This window comes from Chiroxiphia lanceolata, chromosome 8 (assembly GCF_009829145.1).
Source record: "Chiroxiphia lanceolata isolate bChiLan1 chromosome 8, bChiLan1.pri, whole genome shotgun sequence".
In the NCBI taxonomy this organism is placed as follows: Eukaryota; Metazoa; Chordata; class Aves; order Passeriformes; family Pipridae; genus Chiroxiphia; species Chiroxiphia lanceolata.
In genome coordinates, this window is record NC_045644.1 from 26,675,402 (window position 1) to 26,690,520 (window position 15,119).

Consider the following 15,119-nt stretch of genomic DNA (forward strand, 5'->3'; position numbering starts at 1 on the left):
TCACCCTAGGCAGCACATATCATCAGTGGTGCAGTTCATATTATCAGAAGTTAATGCTGGTTTTAAAATGGGTTAGAATTGAACCCTTGGTACCTTTGTATTGTCTAGATCACAGTCAGTATAAGAGAGCCTGTAATGACCAGCTTAGACAGAGGGAGCAACACAGAAGGCTTGAAAAGTTAAATTAAAAGATCTATGCACATGATCCTCTAATAAGAGCCTGGGTTTGGCTGCTCTTTATGAGAAGATTGGTAGATCCCTAAGATACAAACCAGAAAACAGCTACTCCCTTTTTCCACTGTCTCGGCATCTTCTCAAAACCAAGATTACTGAATGTGCAGCAAACTACTGAGTGAAATGTCAACTTTTCTGTAGGAGCCTTATGCCTTCATGCTGTGGAGTGCTCTCAGTTCTAGTCTAAATCATTGGAGAAATTAAACATATGCATGACTTCAAACGTGTTAGCAGTAAAGCTAAAGTCAGTCTAGTGCTGCTAAATTTGTGCACGTAATTTTAGACTTGAGCTTAGCATATTTCTGCATTCAGGGATAGATGCAGTCCAGGCATCTATTTATACCTGACCCAAATGTAGTGCAAATATAATGACCCACTTGTTCATTACTCCTCTCCTAACATAATCTATGTTTCTTGCCATAAACCAGAAGCACTAAAGTCCATATTTATATGTAATGAAACTACTGCCAGAAACATTGCAATTCACAAAGCCTTGACGTAGTGAGATCTGACATCCATTTCCTCTCACTTATTCAAAAAATAAAATAAAAAATGTTCCAATTCAAATTCTTTACCTTCTTTTTACTAGGAAATTGATGTAGTTTGGGTTCCTTGTGTCATACAGTTACACTGTTCATAGGAATTCTTCTTCTGGCGTGAGGCCTATATTTTGACAGCATCAGGGGTATTAAAAACAAAACTAAAATGAACCAGGGCTCCAAGAACTCTAGTTCAAACAGGAAAAGTCCCTTTAATCTTGTAAAATTCTGTACAAGTAAGAAACATTTAAAATGGGACTACTTCAATGATGCTGCTGAGTTAGACTCCATATTGAGGATTCAAAATAGAGAAAATTAGTTTGGTGGTATTGCACATGAAAGAATAGAATCACTCTTAACTGAGAAATTTTCTCCCTCAAAGGAAAATACCCAAAAGCAAATAAAAACCCTCTTATGAATGGAAACATTATGCAGCTATTCTTTAAAAACTATGTCTGTTTATGCAGGACTGTTTGAAGTGTATGAATCATACGCAAATCAGCTACAGCATCCAGGCTGCTTTCCTGTTTGAACCATCCTCTTAAGAGTGGTTTGTCTTGCAGCACGGAAATATTATCCTTTTTTCAAATACTTCCACCCTCAACCAGCAGCTGTTCTAAGCAAATGGCTCTCTGAATTCAGACGGGTGTCTGTTTATACGGTGCCAACACACAAGACAGATTTTGCCGTCTATGAGGATGTTTCTCATCACTAGATTTGAGTGAGTGTACAAGATAGCACTATGGTTCTCCATTCCCAGGTGCTGAACTTGGGAAAAATTAGCACTTTCCTGAATAACCCTGATTTCTCACATTAGCACTACACATTTAGTCGATCCTAAGCCAAGATGAAAGCAAGAGGACTCACAACATACTTATATCTCAGTGTTCCCCCTTACAGTGAGAGATTGCAGCCAGGAACTTCTCTTCTCATGGGAGCTTGTTTAAGCTACCTTGTGGGATTGTTTAAGCTACCTGCATGATACAAAAGGATTTTGCAATTTGAAAACTCAGCTTTCAATGGTAATCTGTGTTCTGCTTCCTATAACTTAAGAGGATATCTCTTGGCATTGCTGGAGAAAAGCAATCCCTTTTCATACTTGCAAATCTTAAAAAAGCTCCCAGTGAGAGAAAGTAAAAGTTTTTCTATCACTTTGTATTGAAATTACTTTGTCACCTGCAGAAAATTGATTGCGATGAAAGTGAGGAGGGAGGAAAAATATACGTGTTCGCACCTAAAATCCTGTAGATTCGGATCTTTTTCCCAAGGTTTTGCAACTTATATTAATGTCCATATAAATCCCCTTACGTAAAATCGAGAAGGGCAATAGGAAGTTAGGAAGTTAGCATTGAGAACGTAGCATGTGAGGATGACTGCCTTTATGTTTTTGAACTGATAACATGACAGAATTCATAAGTCATGCTTTCTCCTTTAATCAGTAATATCTTTTCTTTCATATCTGAGTGTTTATAGTTGCTTCAGAAAACTGATCATTTGGAGTATTTTAGGATTATTTTTCATTATTATGTACCTGTTATTGACATTCATAGGTCCTATTGCAAAAAGAGAAAGACCAGGATGAAAGAGGTGAAGTCATTCTCCTGCTCGTATAAGTTTTTGAGGTTCAAATAGTTTGTAAATGGTGTCGTGCAAAAAGATATTGTATTTGTAAATTCTTTCTTTCCTGTTACGGAACTTTAGTTAATGTCTCTTACTTTTCCCATCCTTGTGTTACTGTTGCATGCCACTGAAATTTCAAAACCAGAATTCATCTAACATAGTGGAGAGGTGTTGACTTTAATCTTTCATTGTCCAAGCAGCAGATTCTCTCCCAGTACAAAGATTTTGAGGTCATAGGCGCTTCTCAGTTTCAAGATAAGGAATTCTGTTGCAGCCTTACAAGCACAAATGAATTGGTGTTATAATTTTTACATATACATTATATATGCATTTATGTATGGAAACACAATAATAAGGATAGTTATATCTGAAACTAATTTTAATTGCATGTATGCTTCAATGATCAGTTTGTATGTCTGCTTCGTGCATCCCAGATTTTTTTAATTTTGTTTCTAAATTCATAGAATGATACTCTATTCTAGTTGATACCAATGGGATTCAAACATACTGAAACTTTGGATGAGGGATGTGATCAGTCTCTCACCAAAATAATTTTCCTTTGCTGGATTCTGAGTATATTCCATATAAGAACTCTTAGCTAAAGGCATAGCTAAGAATTTTCATTCCAGGATTTTTCTTTATTTGTCATCAGAAAAGGCAGTCATCAGTAGGTATGTAGGCTTTATTTGATCCTTTCTTACTCTTACATACTACCTACCTTTCCCTTTTAAATAAGGTGTCATTTATCTGAGCAAAATAAAGAATTTTGTTCTCTTGTATCTGCAATCTGCTCTGCTCTCCCACTCTCACTGCTAAAATTCACATTTAAGGTCAATTACCTTTAACTACTGTGGGCTCCTGACTTTGTCCTTCACTCCTGATGCTCTTTAGTCTCTTCAAATAGCAGATGTATGCTTTCAGACACATTAGTGTTTAGCTGGGAAGAACAACTCTTTGTTGCTGCTGTTCTGCAGTTCCCCTTCGGCCTCCATATTACCTTTCATTTTTCCTCACTGCCATTTTGCCAGCAGTGTAAATGTTAACAACAGTATTGAAGATAACCTGGCTATGACCCATTTTAAACTAAGGGGAAACTATGTGTGGGAAATTGATGTAAACCAGCTGCCAAACCATGATTAAAGGATGCTGTGAGAGGGGGTGTTATAATCAGTGAAGAGCTTAAGGTATATTGCCAGAGCCTACAAAGTCACTGCTGCATAAGTAAAACACTTTTGGAAGGCTGAAGTGTACTTATAACCTTGGCCCCTCGGCAAAAGGATTCCAGTGCTGTCTTCATTATTAAGCAAATGTCTCTGTTTGGCAAAGTGCAAAAGATTCATCTTTTTTGATAGACCCTTCACAGACTTGAATCACATCCCCATGTGTGCTGTACTCAATTAGGTCCAAATCTTGGTGCAGTAAGCAGATCTGTGGTGTATGACATTCCTGCCTCTTTTCTCTCTCCACTGATTCTTTTTTCCCCTCTTCTTTTCTAAGTCTGTTTCACACACAGAAAATGGAAAAGGTGGAAAAGTTTGAGATTTGATGAAAAATAATTGGAGCCTAAGATATGTGGCCAGCAGTTTCATTTGAAGGCCACTCAATCACAAATTCAGAAGGGCACTATTGCGGGGCAAGTGCTAATGAACTCATTTGGTATTCATGAGAATGTCAATATCTATCTATTGGTACAAGTTTCATTGAAATTCAGATATGTGTCTAGGAACATTCAAGAATTATATTAAATACTGCAAGCAGCCAACTCTTCATAGGTTAATTAGTGGTATACTTTTTGAAGACAGATTCTCATCTGTTGTAAATCATTAACAGTCAATGAAGTTATACTGAAGATCTGCCCAATTTCTTGTATTGAGGTCTTGGCAGATGTCAGAAAAAGAGCCTCCATTACATAAAATTAATTAATACTTAAAGAGAAAAAGAACAGAAGGTAAAAGGAGAATTGGTGTGGCTGTGGCTGCTGGAGGTTGAAGTTCATTAAGAAACTGAAGTAGAGCTTGAGTTACCACTCCTTGTCTTTTATTTGTGAGGAAAAGGTCCATGGAAGTGATAACAATGAGAGAGCTTACTTGGCTCTTAGTTTTGCCATTGCAACACGCCACTCTGAGTACTAGAGGCACTGAAAGCAGTTTAAGAAAGGCTGGAGCTCTGGTTACATAAAAAAGGCACAAGGAGAACTTCGTGTGAACTAGCAGGAATCTTTTAAAACTGAAAATCATGAGCTTCTGCATAACTTCTGGAAACTAAATTGATGAATGAGCTTGGAATATTTTCTCAGTTACTTAAGAAATTTATTGTTTGTGCTTATTTTCTATTAATAGTACTCTTGCTGTCCACCTTTCAATTTCTGCTTAGAAATCTGAGAAGGTATTTGGTATCATATCTCCATTTACTCTTGTGCTCTGGTTTTGCTCCAGCCATATCCATGGTTCACGAAACCACAGCTCAAGACCATGTGGTGTCACACCTTCTCTCAGCTGAGTTATTCAGAATAGTTTTGGTTTAAGAGAAAGTCCTGGTTGTTTTAAAGCATCTTAAAAAAAAATGCAGACACTGTACTAGTTCATGGTAACAGTTTAATGGCAGATCAAAAAGCTGTAATGTTTACTGTTTTGTAGCAACCCTTTGGTGAACCAGTCTGCTGTCAATTATGAAGATAAGCCACGTATTTCAATTTCTCTCCATTTTCTTAGGTACATTGACTTGATGAGGGTAGATGTGCATTCTTTTTCAGTTGTGGGAAGGTAGATTCCTCATAAAATCTTTCCCCTTGGATATAGATATATTCCAGGAAAAAACTTAATGCGTCTTCTAAACTCCAAAACTTGACATTGTAGGCAAATAGCTGCATGCTTATCTGTCAGAATAATTCAGATTAAGCAGTGATTTGTTGTTAAAGTAAACTAGGTGTAGGTCTCTCAGGTCCTGTAGCTCTGTTTCACAACTTCCATCTTTTTAACAGCAGCAGGTTGTGTTTTTTCAGGAGACAGATTTACCTCGTGGTACAATCTGGATTGTATCTGGTTTGTCTTTGTGTAGTGTTGTACTTGGCCTTAATCAAACATTGTCAGTCTGCATAGCTTTCAGCAGATGTATTCAGCAACCATTTAGATAAAGACACAGAATAATTCCAGTTGGAAGGTCCTCAGAAGGTCTCCAGTCCAAATTCTCACTCCAAGTAAGGCCAACTGTCAAATCAGACCAGGTTGCTCTGGTAATTCAGGCTGTTCACTCTGGTCTTGAAATATCCTACTAAAAATAATTTTGATTTTAACTTTGTAGAAGTCTTCTGATACAACAAGTAATCATGTTTTTAAACCAAGATTTTCAAAGCTACACAGGAAATTTGGATACCTCAGTGTCCATCTGTGTATTCTCTAATTTTTTATAGTACAGTATTCAACTTTTGAGTCCCAAGATTTCTATAGCAAGCAAAGAAAAGATGAATCGAGCTTTAAAGTGAAAATTATTAGAGTACCTTACAAATACCCAGTTTTAAGAACAACAACTTCAGTAATTTGTAAACAGCAATTCTGATTTTTTTCTCTTTAAGAATTTTTGTAATTACAATAATGCTTTTCTTGCAGCTGTGTCCAAGTTGTTTGTTTCTTTTGACTGTTTTGTCTCACTGTGAGATAACATCATAACTCTTGAGGACTCACAAAATATTGCTGAGACCATGACATGGTCTCAAATGTATTATTCAGTCTGGTTGTATTAGGACAATCTATGCTGAAATAAGTAATCATTGCCTCTTGCCATTCCACTACTACAAACATATTATAAAGGAGTACACAGTATCCCATGTTGATGATCTCATTAAGGTCTCCACATAGCGTCTTCCAAGGCTGGTTTCTATAATCACACTGGGGTGCAGTATAAAATGTGATTAACTGTGTTATTTTATTGTATATAAACTTGATACAGCAGAATGAAGGGCAGTCTGGATTAATAAGCCAATAAGTATTTTTCAATGACCCCTTCTTGTGTCTTAAAATCCTGTATGACATTAAAATATATTAAAAGGAATAAGGAAAAGTGAAAATAGGGCAAAATTGGAACTGCAGGTACTGCTGAGATATTTTGGGTTTCAGTTGTTGAATGCAACATTTCTAGAATTCTGTTTCCTGTATATCATATTGAATGCAAATGCATTGTTTAGTCCATGAACTAGTTTTAGTGCTTGAGCTTAGGGATTTTGTACTATTCAAACCGTAATAGGAATACATTACAGCTGGAAGTGGTACATGTGGAGCTATGGACAACTGTACAATGCTGGTGAGGGGATATCAGTTGCATGAATCCATTCTTAAATTCATTTTTGTGTTTATGGTTTGCTTTGCATTTTCACCTTGGGATATGTACGTCACATTTCTATCCTAGATGTAAAAATGAAAGTCACTGGAGTTTTGGATTCAGCTGGTTGTGTATCTCTTGTGCTTTCAGCTCCATGGAATTCTTCAAGACTGATTTTTCATGTGATCAGAACAGAAGTTTTGAAAGTGAACATAAAATACTGAAGTGTTGTAGATTGCACTGAAATTATTGTAGGTATGAAAATGTTTTCTTCTGGAGTGCTGTTTCATTACTAGGGAATGTTGGTTCCCTTATGATATGGTATTTTTGTCACCGTGCCATTGGGAAAACAGTTCTGAAACAAATAACTTCAAATAACGAGAGAGATTATTTTTTACAAAAAGAAATTAGCTTTTCTTAATTTTCTGTGCCTTCCATTAAATAAGGGTAACACTGTAACAGCCTTTTGGTAAGAGGATTATTGAGGGTAGGGTATCATTTATATGAAAAACACTGAATGTCTACATAAACATTTATAAAGGACATTCTTGTGTTCCGTGCAAGTTTTGTTTTCTTTTCTTTTTGGGTTTTCTACTTTTTTTCTTGTAATAAACAATGTTCTCAAAGTTTTCCTATATGTTTAAAATTTCTCCAGTTTAGATCTGCAGAGCAAGTAGCTTCCTGTTCTGCAAATGTTTACAGCATAATGCCATGTGCACACATGCACTGTAAAATCTATTGCAGAGTTCAAAGCTGCTGAAAAGAAAATCACTGTTGATGTATGGCCTGGTTTAATTTCATTTTCAGCCCTCTGCCCCACTGTAGTTTACTAGTTCACAGGAAATGAAAATTGCCGTATAATACTTTACCAGCTGTTTTTCCATCAAGCACACAGTAAATTTTCACTTTTTTTTTTTAATTTTCATCAGTTGATAGTGTTAACCTGTGGCAATAGACCACTCACCTTTCCTTCCTTTGCTTTCTTAGTGAACTGGAAAATCACACTTTGAGGCATGGGGAGACTGGAGAAGCATGAAATTTAGATTTTCTGAGCTTACTTGCGTAGCGTTGATGCAATAAAATAGGTGCATATTTGCTTGACAATCAATTTTGTGTATGCAGCGAAGAATGGAGAATTATCCTACTGTCTCCTCTATTAGAATAGGTCTATATAGAGAGCTAGTGTACAGATCTACACACATGATTTTAAAAATTAATTGTTGCAGACAGTATCCCTGAAGTACATACAAGTAAAATATATCTTATATATATTTTAGGGATCAGCAGTTTTCTTGAAAAATAGTCCGTGTCTCTAAAAAGTTGATTTCTTAAAAACCTTTCAAATTTCTGAGGTATTTGAGAAATGTAGATGGCTTGTGACTTCTTGGAAATTACAACGAAAGAATAGTCACTATGACGTTGGGTACGTCACCTTTTGATGCTTTCTGAGAGGAGCCCATGTCTTTTTATGTTCCACTAGCAAATGGCATTTTTTCCATGAGACTGATGATTTTACCAAGATAGCATTTGCTTAATTTTGAATCTCACATCATCCATATTGTAAAATGAAACAGCAGCCTAAGACAAAACTCCTAACAATCAACTTTCATGTTTCCTGAAAAAATGTTAAATAAGGTTTAATACCTAGAAATGGGTGTATTCTTTTTGACTTTGGAAGGAGGGAGATGAAGAGAGTTTGTTACCCACGAGCAGTTTTTTCATCTCCACATACTCTTGTCTCTGAACCACTGTTGTGCCTGACCCCAATCTGTCTTTGTAAGAGAGATGCACTTTCCATCACAGTTCAGGCATCCAGAACTTTGATTTTATGGTGCTAATAGGATAACAGACTATACACATGCACATTGTCAGGGCAAAACCTGTAATGGACCAGAAGACATACAACTGACTATGTTTAAGATGCAAAGAAGTCTTCTCTACAAAAAAATAGCTTGTCAGAGTTCTTATAATCACTGACAAAATCATTTGATTTCACCATGTAATTATCAGAATAAATTCTCTCAAGTAGCTTTCACTGGTCCTCAAAATGTGATGTCATAAATTTGCAATTATTTTGTCAAAGAAGGACATGTTGTCATGTCTTCTACTCTTGGAGGTTAAGGAAAGCTATTTAGTCTGACACTTTATTGCCTGTATGGACAGGTAACTTCAACTCTACTGTTGAATCATTGTGATGTGTCATAAATAGACAGAATACGAAGAAGAATTTTGTTACGGAGCAGAAAGCATTATTCTTTAGTATTTCAATTTCAACGTCTATTATTGGTTTATTAACAATAATATTCCTATCTCATAGTAATGTTTCACAGATCTAGAAGTGCCCTAACCAGAAACTTTAATGTGTATATTATAGAAGTTTTCTAAAATAGGTCTGAAACGTGATCAGTAATTCAAACTGATTTAAACTTCATAATGGCTTCTAACCTTAGAACATTCTTTTTAGTACAGAGGATATGAAGGTGGAATTAAGTTTAATTTAAAGTGCTATTAAAAAGCCCATGATTCTAAGCCAGAGGTATTTCATGAGGAATGGAACACAGCTGCTAAGGTAAAATCAGGCAGGTATAAGCACACTGCAGTATTTTTTCTTATATTTTCAGCATTAAATCTAAGATTGGCTTTTGGTTTTCATCGTCTGAATAAGAGATTAGATTTCGCACATTTATTTGCCATGACAAAGTTAAACTAGTCCCTTTTATACTCTCTGAAGCGAAGCACCAGTGGACAGCAGTGCCCTTCAGCATATAAAATGAATAAATACTAGCATTGAGGCTCTTATATAGTTAGAAATTGCCAGAGTCTGTTCATTTAAATTCATGTTTTGTTGACATTTATGGGACTTCTCAGTTTCTTTTATTTCTGCAAAAAGAGCTAGAGACATCCAGGCTATCACTTGTGCTTAGCAGAGATTAATATTTACCAGAATGTTCAGTGGGAAGATTTCATACATATCCAGCTGAAACGTTAAATGAATTTATTCCTACAGAGTTAACATCTGTTTGGGGGTTCTGCCTGGAAAGCATACCTCACTAGGTTTCTAACAACTTTGTTGTTAGAAAAATCTGGAAACCTCGTTATATTATAAAAGAAAATGCCAAATATTTCTGCAAAGAAATCCCAAATGTAGGAACTTGATCTTGTCCCAAAAGGAAGTGGAAGCATACCATGTAGCCACAGAGCTCAATGAGCACAGCCCAAATTTCAAATAGGAATTAATTGCTGTGAATGAGAAATATCATAACAAATCAAATGACTGAATAGTTTTGATTAATATATACGTTTTAAAAAAAAGTTGGTCTATTTGAGAGTAAATCCTGAATGTTAAGGGAGGAAAAATTATGTAATTTGTGATGTATATAGGTGTTAATGAGAGTATAAAACAGTACAATATGTAGCATTAACTCATTTTGTTCATCAAAAGAAGTGCAAATCATCTGTAGAACACTAACTTATAATGCAGTGAGAATGTGATTATTTTTCTGACTAGGAATAGTAAACTGTTTTTATTACACTATTTCACTGGCTGTATCTATCTACCATCCACTTTCCATGTGTTTTCATCTCAGTTGAAAAATGTGTGGTCTTTCATTGAAGTTCTTGCTAGGGAATAAAGCTGAATTGCGAGTAGTATATGAAAACCCCAACAAAACAAAAGCCACAAACAAATAAATTATAACTTAAGCTCTTCATAAATTGTGACCATAACTAGGCTTGGCTTAAAAAATTGGTAAACTCTTATCTCTTAAGATGCTGGGTATGGAAACCCTGTTCTCCAAATTATTTCAGAGAATCCAAGTCACTGCTTCTTTTTCAGTCTTTGCAGACAAGCTTTTTCCTAAATCCACAAAGCTTTTTAATTTACTGCAGCTGCCTTAGATATTGTAACTGATGGCAATTCCTATCCAGCAGTAACTACTGTTGTGCTTGCAAGTTTGCTCTATTCTTTGCATCCACGGTAGTTTTCTTCATTTTGAAGGTTACATACCTATTGCATTCAAGTGCAGCTGTAGCATCAGGAGACCAAACTCACCTATGACTTACAGTTTTAACTAGACCCAGTGTTAATACTGATGAAACCTGGGGACTTCTGCTTCAGGTCAGGCTCTAACATTGTGTCTGTCAGACCGTGTACTACAGAAAAAGGCAGGCAATTCCCTATGATAACTAACCCTATTGGTTAAATTTTGCAATAGCTGGAAATTGGCTACAGGGAGATCTTGAAGTTTATTTTCTGGTTTCCTTGGATTGTGGGTTTCTTTGGTTTTTTTTTATAAGTTCATATAAATAACAAAATATAAACCTAAGTTTTCTAATGGATAACTGGCATATGAAAATAGGGTAGAATAACCCTGTGTTCTATGGCATTTCCCCTCCAACAGCAGCACTGCATGATCAAAAATATTGTAATTCCACTTTCATTTCAACTAGTATCACTTGGGCTTGGGATTTTCTGTCATAGTCTTCCTTTTTCTGATAAAATAGTATATGCCCAAGAGACCTGAACAGAGGAGTTTTACTCTCTTAGAGAATATAACAGCACAGAACTCTCATGGGCTGTACATCTGGTGCCTTGAAACTTAGATTGTCTTGGGAGATGACTTGCTTTGAAAGTCAAAATAATTTCAAGGCATATATGCCATGACAAGCTGCAGAAGTTAATTTCTGTGATTGTGTTTTGAGTGTTAGAAGAGGGGTAGCTGGTGTAGTAGTACAAAATCTTTCTGAACTAGACTTGCTGAAAATCTCCATGCTTGCCTCAAAACCCGTTGCTGTTTCTCCTCTTTGCTGATATTTTCAAATGTCAGCTGAGTGCAGTGAGCAGATCCACCCTGGCTCTCTTAGCAGCAGCTTTGCAGATGAGCAATGAGTGAGTTCTGGGGTGGTGGCTAAGAAAGCACATCACGATGGAGTGATCAATGGAAATAACTACTCAATAATGTGGAAAGTGTTTTGTTTCTTCTGATTGGGATTGCATATTTTCTCTCTTGATCAGCTAAGAATTCGTAACAGATTGCTCTGCCCATAAGCAGAACAGCATCAGTAAAATGACTTTGTTAGGCACTGTAAAGCCATTCTCAGAAAGATGATTCCTAGTTGTCTACTGTGACATTTGCAGGGGAAGACAGGTGGGTATTTGCTGTCATAAGAAGATATTAATTGTATTCATTAATAAGAGTGAGGGGTTTATTAGAATATTTTACCTAACGAGATGAAACCTCCTTTAAAAAAAAATCATTCAAATGTATATTTTGAAAACAAAAGTGATAATTAAAATAACTGAAAGCAACGCAGTTCAGAAAGAAGTCTGTGTGGCAGTAAGGTAGTTTATTTCTCTTCTTTAAAGAAATCAGAAAAGCAAGCTATGTGCAATAGTCTATGTGGTTATCATTCTCTGCACATTTTTGTTAGGTTGATTAAAACTCACTGTAATTTCAGGAATACTTGTAGCCATACAAAACCACGCTGAAGAAAACCAGACTAAAGGGATCTGGGACTTAGTTGTTAACTAAGTGGTTTTGCAAATACAAATATGTCTACAAGTTTTTTAGATTTCACATACTAATAAAAGATTATATAGATAGATATAAAATAGTGTGTATATAATATATATTATGTTTGTATATATACGTGTTTGACCTGTCTGCTTTAGCAAACCTTCAAATTAAATATAAAGATCAGCATAATTTTTTTGAATCTCTCATGTGAGTATCCATTCTGTCCAGCCTTAGGGCTAACCTTATGTATATGTGATGTCTTTATCTGCTAACTATTAAAATGCAGCATTTTGTAGGACAGCAATATCTTTAACTGAGAAGTGATAGGCCTGGGACTTGTGTCTGCCTCTACCAAAGAAGAAAATATAAAGGAATCTAAATATTGGTGATGGACCAAAGACTTGAGTAAATTCTCAATTTAGAAAGATTATGATTCAATAAGAAAGGACCTACATAATTAATACCAGCCTAACAGAATATTCAGTAGAACTTATGTACATAGCTCTCCTCAGTCCTCCAGAATATTCAAGACAAAGAATTTAAATTTTCAGTTAATTCTTTCTCTGTGATGCTATCCTGGAATAATGGCCACCTGAACAGTAACAAAAGGGATAAAAGACTTGGACTCTAAATTTAAAATAAAAATATTTCCTGTTACTGGTAACAAGACTCTATGGAAACTACCAAATATAGTGAGGGAAGGAAATTGAAACTGATTTGAGAATGTTATCTGGAAAGATCTGTTTGTAAATGCTGTGTCTTAGGGGAGTTGTTTTTAATTCCTACATCTATTTTTCTTCTGTCACCTTCATTCTTCCTTTCTGTCACTTGCCTTTTATCAACTTACTTTCCTTCCCTCTGGGTCTTCTTTATGCTACTTTGTCCTTTTTTCTTGTATCTGCGCTTTTTTATGCTTGCCTGTTTCTTTCTTGAGTCTGGTCTTCAATCTCCTCTTTATTTCCTTTATTTTTGTTCAGAAACTATTCTCTAACCATAACTTAGTTCTTAGCCTTATTTTAGTCACAACAACTGTAATAATTCCTAAATATGGGGGAAAATAGGGAAATTTCAAAACTAAAAATTAAATATATTATAGCATAAATAAAGATGGAAGCCAAGTAACTGCTTTGGAAGAAGAGAAAAATACCCAGTTTGCTTTTTGTATCTTTACATTTTGTTCCTCCAGAGGATTTGGATAGGTGCATATTCATGAGAATTGCAGTTTTCTGCGAACTAGAAAATCTATGCTAGGAATACATGTACAGTGATGCAAAACTTGTTGGGAATATGCTTATCCTTGCTTGCTTTTCAGAATTCTGTAGTTAAAGAGAGAAGGAAGCGGGCACAGCACCGTGCACTTCAGGCTCCAAGATGCAGTGCTGCTGCTGTGTGCTGTCAGATCTTAAAATAGGACAGGTGTGACCCAGATAACCCCAAGCACGTGATCTATTTTCTGTGGGAGCACCCTGGGACACCGTTAGAAAGCTCATGCTGCCTGTGCTTTTACTGAGGACCAATGAACCCACATAAGATGAGATTGGTGTTGATGAACAGAACTGGGCTTGACTCACCCCCCTGGGTCATAGGAGACATGAAATGCCCCCAAGATCTCGAAACATCTCCCTCTAAAGAGGAGAAGGAGTTACAGCAGATGGGTGCTTACTGTTCTGTGACTGTATCGTGTTCAATCTGGTGCAAGGATTCTGAAAGTCAGACTTGCTCTATTGTGAAACTGTAGCTCAGACAAATCCCCAGTCAATAGAAGTAGTGAAATACCATAAATGAGTCACTCATCAAAGAAGTGCTAAAGCTATAGCAGATTATGGGCAATAAGTGATTCCCCTGTGTTTACAGGTTAGTTGTCACGGTTGTCATTTCGCTCCACCTTGTTTTGACATTCTGCCCACTTTGCTGTTTTCCCTGCAATTCAAAATATTTCATTTGGAAAAAAAACAACCAAACAAACACCATCACCACCTCAACCCCCAAAACCATTTATCTGAAGACATAAATATAGCTAGGTAGAAACTGAAATCATCACTAAATGGCAGCTTCTGCTCCCACAGGAATTTCTGAGAGTTGCTTATAAGAGAGCAGAAGAACTGGGATAATGAGATAAGACTTCTGTCTCTCCAACAAGGTAGTCTCAAAAAATGCTTCCAAAACTGATGGCTTTCCCTGCTGGATGTCATTGCAGAAAAAGTCCAGTTTGGAGCGTCTGCAAGGAATGCATTTGCCCTGACATTAAAATGACAATGGGAAGCTTAGCTAAGACTAAATTTTAATATATATATGCCTTTATCTATAAAAAATATAGATAATAGGCATCTAGATATGTCACCTAAGTAAAAATACCTATGCAAACTGAGTATATTGACACTTTCTGAAATCAGTCGTGGTCCCTAATAAGTGTTGTAGGGGGATGTTTTCTAAGTATTCCCCCGTGTGCCTTCACTAGAAGTGACTTGTAAGGCTTCCAGCCTCTTGCTCATGTTGCACAGTGCTCCTATATCTGACAGCTTTAGGAATGTCAGCAACTTTAAGTGTGCTTGTTCAACCTCCTTTATCTCTCCCAATCTCTATAACATGTTCCATTACTACGCTTGACATTCTCCTCCCTGCTCTGTATCAAACTAATTCACTATTTTAGCATGCTGTTTGGGCATTTAGTGTTACAGAATTGGTTGTCTAAATTTTATTTTTACAAATAATGCTTTCCAATAACTTGATGACAATTTTTTTTTCCCCCATGAGAAATACTAGGGGAAGATCAATATTTAAAACAAACTCATTGATATTTTGGAAGAAGAGGGAGGGGAGAAGATCTTTTGCAGGTGTTAAAAGAAAATCCTCCCTCTATCTATCCTCTGGGCATTGGTCTACTATTTTTTTCCTT